This window comes from Octopus bimaculoides, chromosome 1 (genome assembly GCF_001194135.2).
Source record: "Octopus bimaculoides isolate UCB-OBI-ISO-001 chromosome 1, ASM119413v2, whole genome shotgun sequence".
Lineage (NCBI taxonomy): Eukaryota > Metazoa > Mollusca > Cephalopoda > Octopoda > Octopodidae > Octopus > Octopus bimaculoides.
The window spans coordinates 99,925,034-99,942,634 of NC_068981.1; the positions used below are offsets into that span (position 1 = coordinate 99,925,034).

At 34.3% G+C, this 17,601-nt stretch overlaps 1 protein-coding gene across 1 annotated transcript in view; it reads right to left on the bottom strand.

The window, feature by feature from the left end:
* Positions 1 to 17,601, bottom strand: part of LOC106872261 (cyclic nucleotide-gated cation channel beta-3) — a 527,825-nt gene that overhangs the window by 340,315 nt on the left and 169,909 nt on the right. The gene's annotated exons all lie outside the window — the stretch shown is intronic.

The following is a 17,601-nucleotide window of genomic DNA, read 5'->3' on the forward strand; positions in this document are numbered from 1 at the left end:
GGTTCAGCAAAAGAGATCGATAGAATAAGTACTAGGCTTCCAAAGAATAAGTTCTGGGGTCGATTTGCTCGACTAAAGGCGGTGCTCCAGCATGGCCGCAGTAAAATGACTGAAACAAGTAAAAAAGTAAAAGAGTAAGTATGGAATTACAATAAATTACTGTTTTGATCTTAAGGTGTAAACCAGTGGTCTTTAACATGTGTGGTAACATCTTGTTGGGAGCACTGTTGGCATACAAGAGGTAATTGAATATCAAGGGGTTACTTTAGGGAGTGTTGGGTGTTTATAGGGGTCATAAGTTTTCTTAGGAATAAAATTTTATCCTGGCATACTACTTATATTTTAAACACATTTTCAAAAACAAATATTTTGTCAGATTTAGAATATGAATAGAACAGTGTGTAGAAAAGATGATTGATGATATAATAACAAGACCCAAAATAATTTCATTATATAGGTTGCAGACATGGGTTTGTGGTTAAAAAGGCTGCCAACACTATTTCAGATTGACTCCCACTGTGTGGCACCTTAGGTAAATGTCTTCAACTATAGCCCTAAGACATTTTCCCAAGGTGTCACACAGCTGAAGATATTTGGTCAACCCTGGGCTGACCAAAGTTTTGTGAGTGAATTTGGTACATGGAAACTGCAAGAAGCTCATTGTCAACATCATCATCCTTTAGTGTCTGATTTCCATGCTGGCATGGGTTAGATGGTTTGACTGGAAATCATAAACCTGAGAGCTGCACCAAATTCCAGTCTGATGTGGCATGGTTTCTATGGCTGAATGCTCTTCCTAACACCAACATTGTATGCGCATGTGTGAATGTGTGTTAGTGTCTTCTTGTTTTGACATCACATGATGGTTGTAAAAGTGTGTCACTGGCATGTAAGTGATGTATTTTGCTTCCAATCTTCCATGGAAACATGTCTGACCAAGGTATAATGGTACGCTACTTGGAGACAGGTGACGGTTCTATTGAACCCATGCAAACATGGAAAAGCGGTCGATAAAACAATGAGAAAGCCTTTAGATTCTTTAGTAATTTCCATAAAAATTTAAAATATAGGGCTCTAGTTGATAGAAATATGTAAAAAAGGCAAATGTTCAATGGAAAGTACAAGAAAATATGTGCTTCTATTTGATTGAAATAAATTGCTGTTTGTTTTTCCTTTTGATTGTTTTGCTTAAATATGGTTGTGTGGTTGAGAAACTTGTTTTACAGCAGCAATAATGGTCATCATCATCGTCATTTAATGTCCGTTTTCTGTGCTGGCACTGGACGGACAATTTGATGGGAACTGGTAAACCAAAGGATTGTCCCAAGCTCCACTGTCTGCTTTGACATGGTTTTACTGATGCATGCCCTTCCAAATGCCAACCGCTTTATAGAGTGGACTGGGTGCTTTTCATGTGGGCCCAGCACAGTTGAGGTTACCAAATAACTTGTTAGACAGAGATCCCTCAACTCAAAGCATGAGTGGTAGTGAGAGAGGTGGCTTTGTATCAGGTAATGAGAAATCAATAGGATAAACACCAAACTTAAAAATAAATATTGGGATTGATTTGTTCAACTAAATTGTTGAAGACAGTGCCCTCAGCATGGTCACAGTCCAATGACTGAAACAAGTAAAAAGATAAAAAGGGAAAAAAGAGGGTGTTTATAAAAGACCATTTGATAAAAAAGGGAGCAGTGAGCAACAAAATTTGAGAGCCACTAGTTAAAGCTGTCTTTTTTTCTTCACACAAGTCCTTTGAGACTTCATCAATAGTAGTTTCAATCTAAATGCAAGTAAAATTTGCCTGCACATCAGAAGTTCTCCACCATCTGTAGTTTAGACAATCTTCCATTGGTTTGTAAATGTAACAGTGGCTCAAAATGGTTATTAGAATGGTTTCACTACTAATGGAGATCTTCAACAGACAATCAGCTGAGAAAGGGTAGCCTTGTAGAATATGTTTTTATTACCGACCATCCCTCCTTCTGTCTGGGCATTAGGTTTGGCTGTTCTCAGTTATCATACACACAAATCGCACATACACACATAATCACAAATGAAAAAAACAACAACTGTGGACAGAAATGGATGTTTGTCTCAAGTTTCACACTATGTTAATAGATTACAAGTAATTAACCCCCTAAAAGACTGCAATGGGTAATCTGAGTATGAGACAGAAAAAGTAAAGGGTAAGTGGAGGTGATGGTGATGACAGTGGAAATATTGATAGTGCTAGAAAAACTTGAGATGATGATGATGGCAACAATGAAGATAATGATGGTGATAGAATGGCAGGACTGGTGTTTGTGATAGTAGTATTGGAAATGATGATTTTGTTGGTAGTCATGGAATAGTGGTACAACTGGTTGGTGGTGATGATGATTGGTATTATGTTGATACTGTTTACCTCTATATCAATCCTGACTGAACAGATCTTAGGAGCAAAGGCATTCCAGACATGACCACCCCATTATTTAAAGGCATTTTTTTAGGGCTACATTAATGTGACCTTAACCTTTTTAAAAATGCTAGAATGATTTAAAGGAGATTTGGTTACTGCTTCTAGCAAGTCAAGCAATCACATAGAGGCCTCTTTTTATAGCTTGTAATAATGCTATTACTGATGGTAGTGGTGGTGGTAGTGGAGATAGTAGAAGTGTAGTAGTGGTGGATTTGATGGCAGCACTAGTAATGGTGTTGGTGATAGTTAAAATAGTGTTATTGATGATGCTGTTGGTAGCAATAAAACACACTAAGCGTACACACACAAACACACAATTGCTCTGTCCATCTCTCCTTTTATCCACTAACCCACTCAACTAAAACTCCAACCATTCCACTGTCCAACCATTCAACCATTCATTGTTTCACTTAACTTCCCAAGAAACCCAATCTCTGAAAGCTTTGATTAGTAAACAATATGACAAACAAAACACACAAATAATAACGATAGTCAGAGCTGGTGATGGCAGTGGTGATATCAGTAGTTTTTTAATTGCAATGGGTATGACAGGGAAAAGGTATGGAGACAGTGGGTATGTGAAGGAAAAGAAGAGAGGGAGATCAGGTGTAATATATGTTCAGCTGTCTGCAAGGGAAGAGAGAAAGGAGGAAAGAAAGTAAAACGTGTGATGTGTCTGAGTGTGCAAGTGGACAACTTTCTCATGAAGGGTTATTTTGGGGAGAGCTGAACAAAGCTAAATGTTTCCTCTTCTGGTTATAGGATATATTGATGCAGATATTTTTTTTCTGCAATAGTCTCCTGTTAATAATTTATTATCACTTCAACAGTTCTAGAAAGTTTTCTTCATCTTTCTTCACCCACCTCCATTCTCTCTAATTTCATCTCTGTTTTCTCTTTCTTTCACTCTCATAATATTTCCAATTCTTTCTATTAACCATCCCACTCTGTCGATATTTTTCACTATCTCTCTTTCCCATTGTTTATATATTCACTTCACTAACTCTCATGTATCATACTTTTTCTGCTTAGCTCTGAACTTTGATTTATTTCTTCTTTATTTCCTTCTACTTTTCTTCCTTTCTCCATCTCCCTCTCAGCCTTTACTTCAGTTCCTCTCCATCTTTCTGTTTATAGCTATATATCTTTTTACTTCTGTTTCTTCTTATTCTTTGTTTTTCTATATCTCTGAAATATCTTTAATATTTCTCTTTCTCTCTAATAAATACATAGCCATATATACACTGGCACACGTGTGAACACATTAATTAACAAAGAAAGAAAGCAAATGAGAGAGAGATGAGGATATCTATAAATATTAATAGGTATGTTAAATTTATCATTTATTCAGATCACAATCATGTATGTTTGTGTGTGTCTCTAATTGACTACAACTACCTTTTATAAATTTTTGACATTCTATTTTGTGTATGTGTAAGTGAATATATGTGATTGTGTGTGTATGTGTGTGTATAGACATACACATAAAACCACTTACACTCAATGTATGTACACATACATAAAACAGAATGCCACAAATTCATAGAAAATGGTTGCAGCCAATTGAACTGACCACAGTACATGTCAAGTACTTTACCTTAATTACCTTAGACGGAGAATAAGAAGGATCTGAATTTAATATGTAGAGTCCATTCTCTTACCACTTTACCATCATTTGGAAAGTGTATAATAAGATTTTCTTAGACTAAACATAAGCCCAATGTTTTAGAAGAGCGTTTAAACCCCAATCTACCACTGGTGTTTTATTCCATCAACTCTTAAGAAAAGTGGAATTCAAGAAACATATTACATTTGGTTTATATATATATATATATATATATATAAAGATGAGAATGTGTGTCTGTGAGTCTGTCTGTGTGAATCCCTAAAACTTGAGAACTACACAACCAATTTCATTCAAATGTAAAATATTAAAACACAATGTGTGTGTGTACGTGCGTTGAGTGAAATAAGCACACTAGGATCAATGAAATTAATGGAATTTGCTTACTTTCTTTTTATCTGGTATGTATTACATTGGCAGATATTTTTCTACCAATATGATACAGAGTGGTCAAAACTGATGTAAACTTAAGACATTTTGAACTTACAAAAATAGACTAGATAGATATAATATCTCACTTGCTATATCCATGGATAAAGCTTTCAGCTTGAGTGAAAATGCAGTCAGCAAGCAATACCAAACAATAGCTTTGCTGAAGAAAGTAACAATGCAAATATTTGCTGTGAACAACAGTCAGTATGAATTTGGTTGCAAGAATGTTGAAATTGAATGCACTAAATGATGTGCATTGAGCTATGTTATAATACAATTAAGACAATGTTGTGGCAGACTGCTTCTATGATTATTAGTGAATAACACAATTTCTAATAGGAAATTAACAGATCAACCAAAACTATATGTACATTAAACAGAAATGATTTATTTAATAAAACATGAGGTTTTGTTGATTAATAACAACAGTCTTGCCTACACACACACACACACACACACACACATACTTGTCTATAAAAACATGAATGACATATATAATATAGCTTTAATAATAAAAGGAAAGATAGACCTCAATTTAAAAAAAGTTAACAATGAATTAGCATGTCTTGAATATTACATGAATGTTAACAGAAAATTTTTTTTATAGAAGACAATGCAACAAGATTTCAGAGTCTACCGTTTGAGAGGGAAATATTCAATGAAAAATCTTATGAAGATGTGGGACTTAGATAAAGAGCCATCTCAAACATGGAATCAATCAGGTCCATGGAAATCATTATGTCTAAATCAGTCATGGGTAAACTGCAGGCCACAAGACTATAAATGACATGCCTAAAAAAAAAAAAAAATACCAGGTAGTGTGACTCACCAGATGATAAGCCATGTTTCATGTGGCCCACTTCTGGCAAAAGGATGTCCATACTTAGTCTAGATTTTGCCTACCACTCGTTAACTAACTGACACTCATATTATCTGATTGAGTTCTGAGAACTTTTCTCATCACAACTCAGCAGTTAAGCTGATATAGAAAATATTAGCTCTAAGATGCATAAATTACAACTCAGATTCCCTCAATACTTCTTGATGAATATATTTACAACAACTTCAAGAATCTCAAAATAAGTAAATAAATATTATCAGTAAACCGTCTAAACAACTCCAAAGCTTTGAAGTTCTACTGTGTTGAGAACAGACAAGATAAATCATGAACTAAACTGTAGAGGATAGTACCAAGTTTTGTTATGTAGAATCTATATATAAAAAACAGGAAGATATTTCAGACAGTAAAAAATCTTAAATGATAATCAAATAAAATTCTATATCAGTCCTTCCATCAGAGAACATCACAATCACTTAACCATGGGTGTATATGTGTGGTGTGCATGTGTGTGTATACATACACACACTCATAAATACATAGTAGTGATGATACACTAAACGATATACACAAAAATTCTTAGTTGATGGAAATTTTCCTCTCAACTGAAATACTGATTTCAAATTTTGTCACAAGGGTTGTACATCAAGCTCACTGCTCAATTTGCACTTATTTTATCAACCCCAAAAGGATGAAAGGCAAAGTCAACTTTGGCAGGATTTCAACAAAAATGTAAAGAGCTGGAAGAAAATGCCACTAAGCATTTTTGCCAATGCTGTAATGATTCTGCCAGCTTGCTGCCTTTCCCCTCAATTAAAATAATGGAAACAATAAAGTTAGAATTCATTAATTACTTTCAAAGTAAAGGGGAAATATCTTTTAAGAAATTATGAAATAATTTCATGAAATTATATTGCATGCTCAGGGGAAATCTGATTGTGTGTGTGAGTGTGTGTGTGTATGTGTGTGTGTGTGTGTGTGTGTGTGTGTGTTTATATATCTATTCATGAGTGTTCATTTTTTTTTTTTTTGTATTTATGTGTGCCTGCAAATCTACTTCTATATTTATATCTATATCTAGACAAATATAGACATATGAGTTTAACAGTTAAATTTACAAATTTTAAAATTGTTGGGAAATACAACAAATGTAAAAGCATCTTATCATTTTCTTTGCACACAGAAAAATGTAGGAGATAACCTTGACAGATTTCATAGTTAATTAGGCATTTCTCTTCAATCTTTTGACCATGAAGAGACTGTTGCAATCATCGGTTACGATGACGAGGGTTCCAGTTGATTTGATCAATGGAACAGCCTGCAAGTGAAATTAACGTGCAAGTGGCCGAGCACTCCAGACACGTGTACCCATAACATAGTTCTCGGGGAGATTCAGTGTGATATAGAGTGTGACAAGGCTGACCATTTGAAATACAGGTACAGAAACAGGAAGAAAGAGTGAGAGAAAATTGTGGTGAAAGAGCACAGCAAGTTTCACCACCACCCCCTGCCAGAGCCCCGTGGAGCTTTAGCTTCCGTAAGGAATGGGAAAATGAGTACATCGAAGCAAAGCTCAAGTGTGAGCAGGTTTTTTAGTATTAATGCTTTTACCTTTATACAGAGCCTACTAGCTGTGATAGAGTAAGGCTTGCACATTTCAATTAATTTCAATCTGAACCTGTAGCTTTCTTTTCAAAGGTCATATATACTTCACTAGTGTTATGATATTCTGCTACTTGTCATTTCTAAATGAGAAGGTTTGGTTATATAATCATTACTTGAATGAGTTTTCTATCATTCCAATGAAGCATTTCAGTCATGATGCTCTTCTCTGACAAAACTATGTCTTTGTTTAAAGTAAAAAATAGCTCATATGAATAGGTACTGAGAAATAACAAATGCAAAATTTAGTTGTCATTTAATGCAGCATGGTAATTTTTTTAGTAGATATTTGAAACAGAATTAGCAAGATGATAGTATGTTTTTATGTTATTTATATCATATATTTTTTTGTTTATCAGAACTGACAAAAAGATTTTGTGTTTTTGTTAACGTTATTGATTTTTGCCAATAATTCTTTTTTGAAAACTTTTGGTTTTATCATTAAAAGCATTTCATCCTCAAATTGCTGCAGCACAATGTTAGATGAGGCATTTGTGTGTTTTAAACCATATTTACTTGTTGTTAATGTTCATTGAATGAACTTTTTTTCCCATAAAAGTTATGTTTTCCACCTTAAAGACTTAACAAAATAGTCCATCATCTGGATAAAAAATTAACATAGAGGTATATTTTTGAAATAAAGGTCATAAATTAAAGTTACATTTCTGATTTCAGTGTGTGTGTGTGTATGTGTGTGTACATATGTATTTATGTATTCATTCATGTATAATCATATATATATACATATATATGTATGTATGTATGTATGTGTGTGTGTGTCTGTGTTATAGATAAAAATTACAAGCACCTAATTCAAGATGATATAATACAAAATCTTAGTTATTGGTTAGCATAATTCTTAGATAAAGATTTCAGAAACCCACTTTACTATTACACTACTATATGAATGAGAAAAACAATCCTCCAATCTAAGCTTAATCTACCTAACTCTTACAAAAACTGCTGTTTATCAAGCATATGCTCTGTATTTTGGAAAATAAGCACAAGACTTAATAAGGTAAGTGAAAAACAACAATCTGAAATTACAACCATTCTAAATTTAAACAATATTGTGACTCTGTTCAAGCTACTTTTGAAGGTCTTTTATGTAACAAAACAGTAAAAATACAGAATAAGGCAAGATCTCTGACTATTTATCGATCAAATATCAGGTTAATATCACTATCTGTTCATAGCAATTGGTATTATCTTGCTCAGGTCGGAATTTCATACATAATACCCAGCTTAATTCCCAATAGTGGAAATCAGAAATCCCCAAGTTAAAATTTGGTCAAACTAAAAATAAATCATTCACAATAAAGACAGGTTGTCAGAACAGAATTAAGCTAAAAATGTTTGCTCATAGACAAAACTGCTTCAGGTGTTGTTTTTAGTATTTTTTTCTGATTTTTCTACCATGTAGCTTACCATGGCCTGATAGTTCTAGAGAGGAAACATGACAGTATAATCATGATGAATATTTCAAATTTTAGAAGATTCTGGTAAAAAAGAATGGAAATTCAAACACATGTTCAAAGGATGATTTAGAGTTGAATGAAGATGAAATATTTCAAAGGGAAAGTAATAAAGATATGTCTTAAACAAGGAAGCATAGTTCTCAATCAGTTGACAGAAACAATGATGCACTATTAGTATTCAATAGATTGCCAGTTCTAATATCCTTGATTTTTAAGTGATTCTGTTTCTAGTTTTGCAGTGAAACCTTTTTTTTTATTTAACAGTCTATTTATGTGTTACAGGTATGGCAGTCAGGTACAAAAACTAGTTATCTCTGTTGTATTCAACGTTAACAACAATTTCCAATATGCCAATCAGTGCGTCACTGAATTTCTAACAATGGGAATGACAAGTGAAAGTCATCCCTTTTCCATTTACTCTGACATTTATATCTTATAACAATATACATCACTACAATAATATCCATAAATGTATCCACTCATACGGTATTGGCCAACTAGAGGCTATTGTATGATGCAATGGGACAGAGCTCTGAACCATGTCGATAAAGAACAAACTTTTTAACCACACAACCAAGCCTACACCTACAAATGAGGAAAGACTTATTAGTTAGTATGCATATCTTTAAAGTGACAATATAATCTAAACTAGAATGCTTTTGAACACAGGTCTGCTCAATCAGGGTTGGCCTAGAACTAACAAAACAGCAACAACTGTATTTCTAGGAGACTAGAATAGATTAAGGAACCATATATATATCATCATCGTTTAATGTCCGCTTTCCATGCTAGCATGGGTTGGACGATTTGACTGAGGACTGGTGGACCAGGTGGCTACACCAGACTCCAATCTGATTTGGCAGAGTTTCTACAGCTGGATGCCCTTCCTAACACCAACCACTCCGAGAGTGGAGTGGGTGCTGTTACGTGCCACCGGCACGAAGGCCAGTCAGGCGGTACTGGCAACGGCCACGCTTGAAATGGTGTATTTTATGTGCCACCTGCATAGGAGCCAGTCCAGCGGTACTAGCAACGATCTCGCTCAAATGTTTTTTCACGTGCCACTGGCACAAGTGCAAGGAAGGTGACGTTGTAACAATCACACTCAAATGGTGCTATTTATGTGCCACCAGCATGGAAGCCAGACAGCTGGTGCTCTGGCAACGATCACGCTCGGACGGTACTCTTAATGCTCCACTGGTACAGGTGCCATCACTATTTTGCTTTCACTTGCCCCAACAGGTCTTTGCAAGCCAAGTTTAGTGTTCAATGAAAGAGACGTTGGCATGGGTGCCAGTCTACAAATTTAGTTCAATTTCGATTCCGATTTCACTTGCCTCAACAGGTCTTCGCATATCTGATGTAATCTAGAACAGTTTTACATCTACCAAATTTTAATGAAACAAAACATTGAAAAACTCTTGCATAAGATGGTGCACAATAATATTGAACTCAAGTCCACATGGTTACATAGCAAGCTTATTAATTATAGTAATCTAAATGCATCTTAAACTTATTTTGCAAACAACGCATATGATAAATTCCTTAACATGTTTTGATTGACATTGTAACTAAAGCAGCTTTAATTTATAGGTGAACATAAATTCAACTGACAATCATGAATGATAAAAGGAATAGTTATATTATAAATATATTTAAGCTTCTTAATTTAACTGTTAACAAATTTATCATTTAATATTTTGAAGTTCAAATGTTAAAGTAATATAACTGACAGAATTAAGAAAATATGCCAAAGAAAAAGTACTATACTGAGAAACTAAACAAACATAATAAACAACTCTGAAACATTAAAAATAAAGTTGAAAATATCTTCCTGACTAATTCCTCATTAATGGAAAGCTGTACATTTGTTCAACTAAAGTAGCTGCAGATTTCAACTCTTTCTTTGTAAACATTGGGAAAAATTACATTGAGAAAGTTTCACAATTTCAAAAAACTTTTAGCCAATGCTTTAAAAAGGATTATGACAATCTTTATGATGCCAATAAATGCAAATGTCATACATACTGCTACTTTTAGTTTGCAGCTGAAAATCTCCAAGGTATATAATGAAGTATGGTTAATTCTAATCAAGCATAGCTCAGACTTTATAGTTCAGCCCCTTACTCACATTTCAACAGATTCCTGGAGCCAGGTGTTTTCCAATCGAAATAAAAATATGCAAACATTACTCCTACTTTCAAATGTGAAGATTACTGGGACTTAAACAACTGTCCAAACAGCAAACTACCAATGGTTTAAAAAGCTCTAAATTCTTGAATCACTATCCTCTTTGCTGATGTACACTCTTCTGTCAAAATAATTTTAAACTTCAAATGTACTCTTCCTCCACATCATCATCATCATTAAACATCTATTTTCCATGCTGGCATGGGTTGGATGATTTGACAGGATCCAGTGAGCCACAGGACTGTATTATGCATCATTTCAGCTTTGGCATGGGTTCTATGGCTAGATGCCCATCCTAATGCCAACCACTTTACAGTGTGTATTGGGTGCCTTTTTTCATGCCACCAGCAACTAGTGGAAGTTGCCAAGTAACTTGTAAGAGAGGGAAGAACAAGAAAAGGAAAAAATGAGAAAAGGAAAGGACCTTTTGATGAGGTGGTGGTGGTATTTGACAGGGTGAAAGGGTGATTTTTATGTTAGGGACAAGCAGAGGTATCTTTCTATAAAGATACATGGCTACCCCACATTTATATAAGAGTAGGTGGAAATATCTAGGAAAAAGGTAAGGAGATAATGATAGGGTGTCAGAACAAAACACTCAAGAAGTAATTGTAAAACTTTTCCAAACATATCAAACATACTTCATTCAAATAAACTAACCTTAAATACACCCCTCAACACACTCACACACACACTAATCCAATAATGTTACCTGAACAAAAAGAAGTAGTATCATTGATGTTACTGCTCACACATGAAATATTATACAAAGTTAAAAGGAATATCAGAAAAGGTGTGTTATTTCCCATCTTTGGTGATAAAATTGAGTGAACTCAATATGTTAATTTACTCAACCTAAGAATCTCAAAAGCTATCTTTGTTCTGAAAAGATGCAAATATTTTACCAAATAATGCACTAATCCCTTCATTTTATTTTTATTTTATTTATTTATTTTTTTTTGTGAAACCACATGCAGCTTTTGGTATTGTAGTTTGGGAATAATTTATGCAAAACAGCTCTAATCAACACACATAGACAGAAAAATCTGAAAATAACAGTAAGAGAGCATGCGCACAATTTATTTATGAATAAACAGAGGTATGGTTGTGCACATCAGAAGTTTGCATTGTAACTACATGTTTTGGGGTTCAATTCCACTGCAGGGTACCTTGGACAAGTGTTGTTTAATATAGCCTCAGATTAACTAATATTTTATGAGTAAACTTTGGTACATGGAATCTGTATGAAAAGATCTCATGTTTGAGTGAGTGTTTACCCTCACAGGTCCTCTCACTGACACATATGGGTACTGGTAATATTTGTCATGCATAAACAATACATCTGGCAGCTCAGATGTATTCTATGAAGTATCCCATTTTCATACTGGCAGGGGCTGCACAGCTTGACATGAACTGGCAAGGCCAGGGGCTGCACCAGGTTCCATAGTCTGTTTCAGCCTGGTTTCTACAGCTGAATACCCTTCCTAATGCCAACCAGTTTATAGAGTGTATTGGATACTTTTTATGTGTCACCATCACCAGTGTTTTTTATATGTCACCATCACCGGTGCTTTTTATGTGATACCAAGCATTGTAAATATGATGGACTGGTTTAGAAATGGTATATAGCTGTTAAGATATTTTAATCATTAAAAAAATAGTAATTCCTTTTCAGAGAGAAGGAAAAATAAATTTTGAAAAATGGATAAACTGCTTAATGTTATGCTTTGCTACTTTTCTTGTTTAGCAGTGGACTACTGAAAAATTTTACATGCTGCAACAATATACTGGCTACTCATAAAGTCATGTGACACTCCCACTCTTACTTCTGTCATTGGGTGTGAGGCAGGGACCACATAGAAACATTTTAGAATCCTGGAATGTCTACAAACATTCTAAAGTGTGGTGTTTTATAATTTATAAAATATATTGTGTAATTTTCACTAACTCTATAGAATCCTTGAATGTCTGCAAAAATCCAAGTTTATATCTGTACATTACTGTATGTGTGTGTGTGTGGTAGTGATGGTGGTGGTTTAAGAAATAAGGATTTAGGAAATCTAGACAAATACCTAGTCAGCACTCCATACAAGATCTTGGATTACAGAATGTACAGGTATGAAAATCAGAAAAAAAAGTTTATTAATCCAAATAACATTCCATACAAACTAGAAATCCTGGGAAGAATACTGATTATGAGATTGGTACAGTAATATACAGTATAAAAAGGAATGAAAATGTTGGCAATTATTTCAATAATCTGTAGAATTTTGACATCAATCAACATGATGAGTTATGCATACAACTTATATTATTCTATACAATATTGAACAAAAGTTCTACTAATCATTTCTTCAGACAAAGTTACAAAGGTAATGCTCATAATTTGTATGTATAACCCTTCACTGATTGATGTAAAAATTCTATTGGTTATTGAAATGACCATTATTGAATAAAGAATGTAAGACAGTCAAGACTATTGATAAGGTTGCAAGACGCAACAAAAATTTTAAGAAAATAAAAAGAAAAATAAGTGGAAATTTTACCGGTGAGTGTGTTAAATTTTAAAGCACAATAACAAAATGACTCTCCCCAGACACAACAGAATATGCTTGCTTCAACACACGAAATCACATAAAAAATCTTGCAAACCAAATCCAAATACGGAATGTAATACTGTTATCTTTATACCTTTGTTTACTAGATACACACACACACATATATGGCATATCTCCAGTTTGGTGACCTTCTGAATATGTTTCCCTATAACTTTCCTAAAAATACATATCTTTTAAATGAAATTTTGCAGAAATACCTTGCAATATGTTGATAAAATTAATCTTTTAGTTATTTATTTTTTTTTTGGACAAGTTTCACATCAATCTCCCATTCCCAATATACTTTCTTTAAAATTCTTAAAAAAGTGCATATTTTTATTATGTTGATGTTTCAAAAATATATATCTGAAAGAAAAGTAAAAAATTCTTAAAATTTCAGGAGTCAGTTGTAAAAAAAGTGTGGAATTGGGGAGAGAGTGGTCCAAAATCTTCCCCCAAAATCCTTTTCTTAAATTTTATCAATACCACTGCAAACTATTCCACAGAAAAATAGTACTTTTCAAAAAGATATAAGAATCAGAATAGGTGGTATAATACCAAACTGGAATCATGCTTCTCTCTTTCTTTATCTATCTATCTATATATATATATATATATATATATACACACACACACACACACACATATATATAAATACACATATATATATATATATACACATACACACACACATATATATATATACATACACACACACATATATATGTATACATATATATATATAAATATACATACACACACACACACACATATATATATATATATATATATATATATATATATATATATATATATATATATATATATATATATATATATATATATATCTATATATATATACACACACATATATATATGTGAAAGTGCGTGGCTCAGTGGTTAGAGTGTTGAGCTTATGATGGTGAGGTTGTGAGTTTGATTCCCGGACTGGGCTGTGTGTTGTATTCTTGAGCAAGACACTTTATTTCACGTTGCTCCAGTTAACTTAGCTGTAGAAATGAGTTGCGACATCACTGGTGCCAAGCTGTACTGGCCTTTGCCTTTCCCTTGGATAACATCAGTGGTGTGGAGAGGGGAGAGGCTGGTATGCATGGGCGACTGCTGGCCTTCCACAAACAACCTTGCTTGGACTTGTGCCTCGGAGGGTAACTTTCTAGGTGGAATTCCATGATCATTCATGACCGAAGGGGGTCTCCTCTCTCTCTCTTTCTATATATATATATATATATATATATACATATTGAAGGAGAGAGAGAGGGGTGGGCAGTGAGTGTGTATGTATACATGAACTTCCATAATGAGAAATACAAAATTCACATAGAGAATTATATTTTCATTTTTTTCACTTTTTGAATATAAACTTATAAAGTGAAAATATATTTTCCCAGTTATGTGTACAAGTTCTTATACACACTATATGCATATATGTTTAGATTAAAAAAAAATTGTTGGTCTGTCTCATACACACACAAACTCATCTTTCATTTCACACATATATGTATTTATCCACCATAAGTAGTCATTTATGCCTCTACTTCCCCCATGCCTGTGATTTTTCTCCCTCATATTGCATGTATCATTCTTTTACTCATTGTCTCTCACCAAGCATTCATGCACCCTATATCTTCTCTCTCTCTCCCTCTCTCTCTCTCTGTATCTATTCTTTATTCTTCTTTTCCCTCTATCTATATCATGTATAGTGTGACCAGATAAATCATTCAACCAACCAACATTATATATATTGGCTATTATTATATAGAGATATTAAGAAAAATTTTATTCATGTAAAAATATGCATCTCTAGCAACAACAAAAAAAATGAAAATGAAAAGAAGTATATGAAGAATAGAAAGAAAAAATAAATAAAATGTTTGAATGACGCAGCAACTATGCACAACTGCATGTGCTTATACATACACAACATGCATACATATATACACACATACATATGTATAGATGCATGCTTACATGTTTTATAGCTTAATCATTCTGCCATTTTAGTTCAGTTTTGTATTTTCCTACTAATACCAGTTTTTTTTTTACATCTTTCCTTTTCTCTTATTTGTTGTTGCTGCTGGAGACACACATTCTTACATTAATATAATTTTTCATGATTATAACTTTTCTAAATTTTTCTTACAATTTTTTTCATAAAAACTGCCTACTTTGTCCTATCATACATAATGCCCATAACTAGAATATTTGTCATAGATACTGAGCTTTATAATAAAGCCTTTAGTTGCATGATCAGCAAAGAAGTACAGAAGTCAGACTAGCAACAGAGAGTAATCTCAGCATGATAATAAATAACTCCACTTTGTTTAGTATTGAATATATTTCCTCCTCACAATTCAAATCTATAATATCATCGTCGTCGTCTGCTTTCCATACTGGCATGGGCTAGATGAGCTGTTCCAGTCTGAGCTGACTGCCACTTGAAATTACTGACACCTTAAATTGGTTAGAGGACCATATTTTGATTGCATGTTCTGTTTTGTCATGGTTTCTACGGTCAGATGTTTTTTTCTAACATCAACCACTTTACAGAGTATATTATATATATATATATATATATATATATATATATATATACTAGGTGCGGTGAATATATTGTCATCTAAATTATGCAAAAATAAAAATAATATTGACATCTCATTTAACAGATATATTTACCAAAATTACATAAAAATATCTTGAAAATACTAAAGAGTAAATTTATTCAATAAAATCGCCATTGGCTTCAACCACGGCCTCCAGACAACTTTGCAATCTCCTGCAACTCTTCTGGATGGTCTCCTTGTTTAAGTTGGTGAATGCTGCCATAATCCTTGCCTTCATTTCATCTTTGTGCCCCACACATAATAATCAAGGGGGTTGCAGTCTGGGGAGTTAGGTGACCAGATGTTAGGGGTGATGTGGTTGCAAAAATTGTCTGACAGCCATGACTGGGTTCTGCTGCTTGTGTTGCATGGTGCAGAATCCTGTTGCCAGGCATAGGGTCTTCTAGCAGCCACCCTCTTGATCCAGGGCAGCACTACCTTCTCCAGGCACTTGATGTAGGCCTCCATGTCGAGTCTGAGACCATGTGGAAAGATGAATGGAAGCATAACGTTGCCATCACTAGTGATCGCTCCAAACACCATAATGTTGACTGGATGTTTGATATTTATCACTCTCGGTACATGTCCTCAAATTGCACAGTTCTCAGTTTGACACCCAAACACAGTGAAATGTTTGCATTGGAGCTTCCAGCAAGAATGCCAAGCAGTACAGCATGGGGTTTCCTAATTTCTGGCAGAGTGAATTGCATCATGATGCTGTTTTTCTCCCAGATGGTGCCCAACTGATCATAGTATACAGTGTCGTCAACAAAAGGAAAATGAAACAATGTGCATATGTGAAAGTAAAAATATAAAATAGCAACAATTTACCCATTGCACCCTGTATATGTATGTGAAGGCAGATTGCTTAGTAGTTAGAACATCGGGCTCACAATCATGAGGTGGTGGGTTTGATTCCTAGACAGGCTGTGTATTTTGTTCTTGAGCAAGACACTTTATTTCATGTTGCTCAGTTCACTCAGCTGTGGAAATATGTTGCAACATCACTGGTGCCAAACTGTATTAGCCTTTGCTTTTACCTTGGATAACATCAGTGGCATGGGAAGGGGAGGCTGGTATGCATACCTATATATATTATCTTTTATTTGTTTCAGGCATTGGATTGCTGTCATAGCAGGGCACCGCATTGAAGGGTTTAGTCAAACAAATTTACTCTAGTACTTATTTTCAAGCCTGGTACTTATTCTATCGCTCTCTTTTGCCGTACAGTTAAGTTACAGGAATGTAAACTAACCGATACTAGTTGTCAAGCGGTGAGGGTGGACAGACACAAATATACACAGATATATATACATATTCAACAGACTTCTTTCAGTTTCCGTCTACCAAATTCACTCACAAGGCTTTGGTCGACCTGAGGCTATAGTAGAAGACACTTGCCCAAGATGCCACGCAGTGGGACTGAACCCGGAACCATGTGGTTGGTAAGCAAGCTACTTACCAAACAGCCACTCCTACGCCTCATGTATATATGTCTTAGTATTTCCATTTTCCCCCAGCCACTACTTGACAACCAGTGTTTGTTTACTTTATTGTCACTTAGCACTTCGACACAACTAATCTAATTGAATAAGTATCAGATTTCAAAATACAGGAGGAGGGGAGCGATTTTTTCCAACAAAACCCATGAAGGTGGTACTTCAGCACAACTGAGGCTCAATGACTGAAACAAGTAAA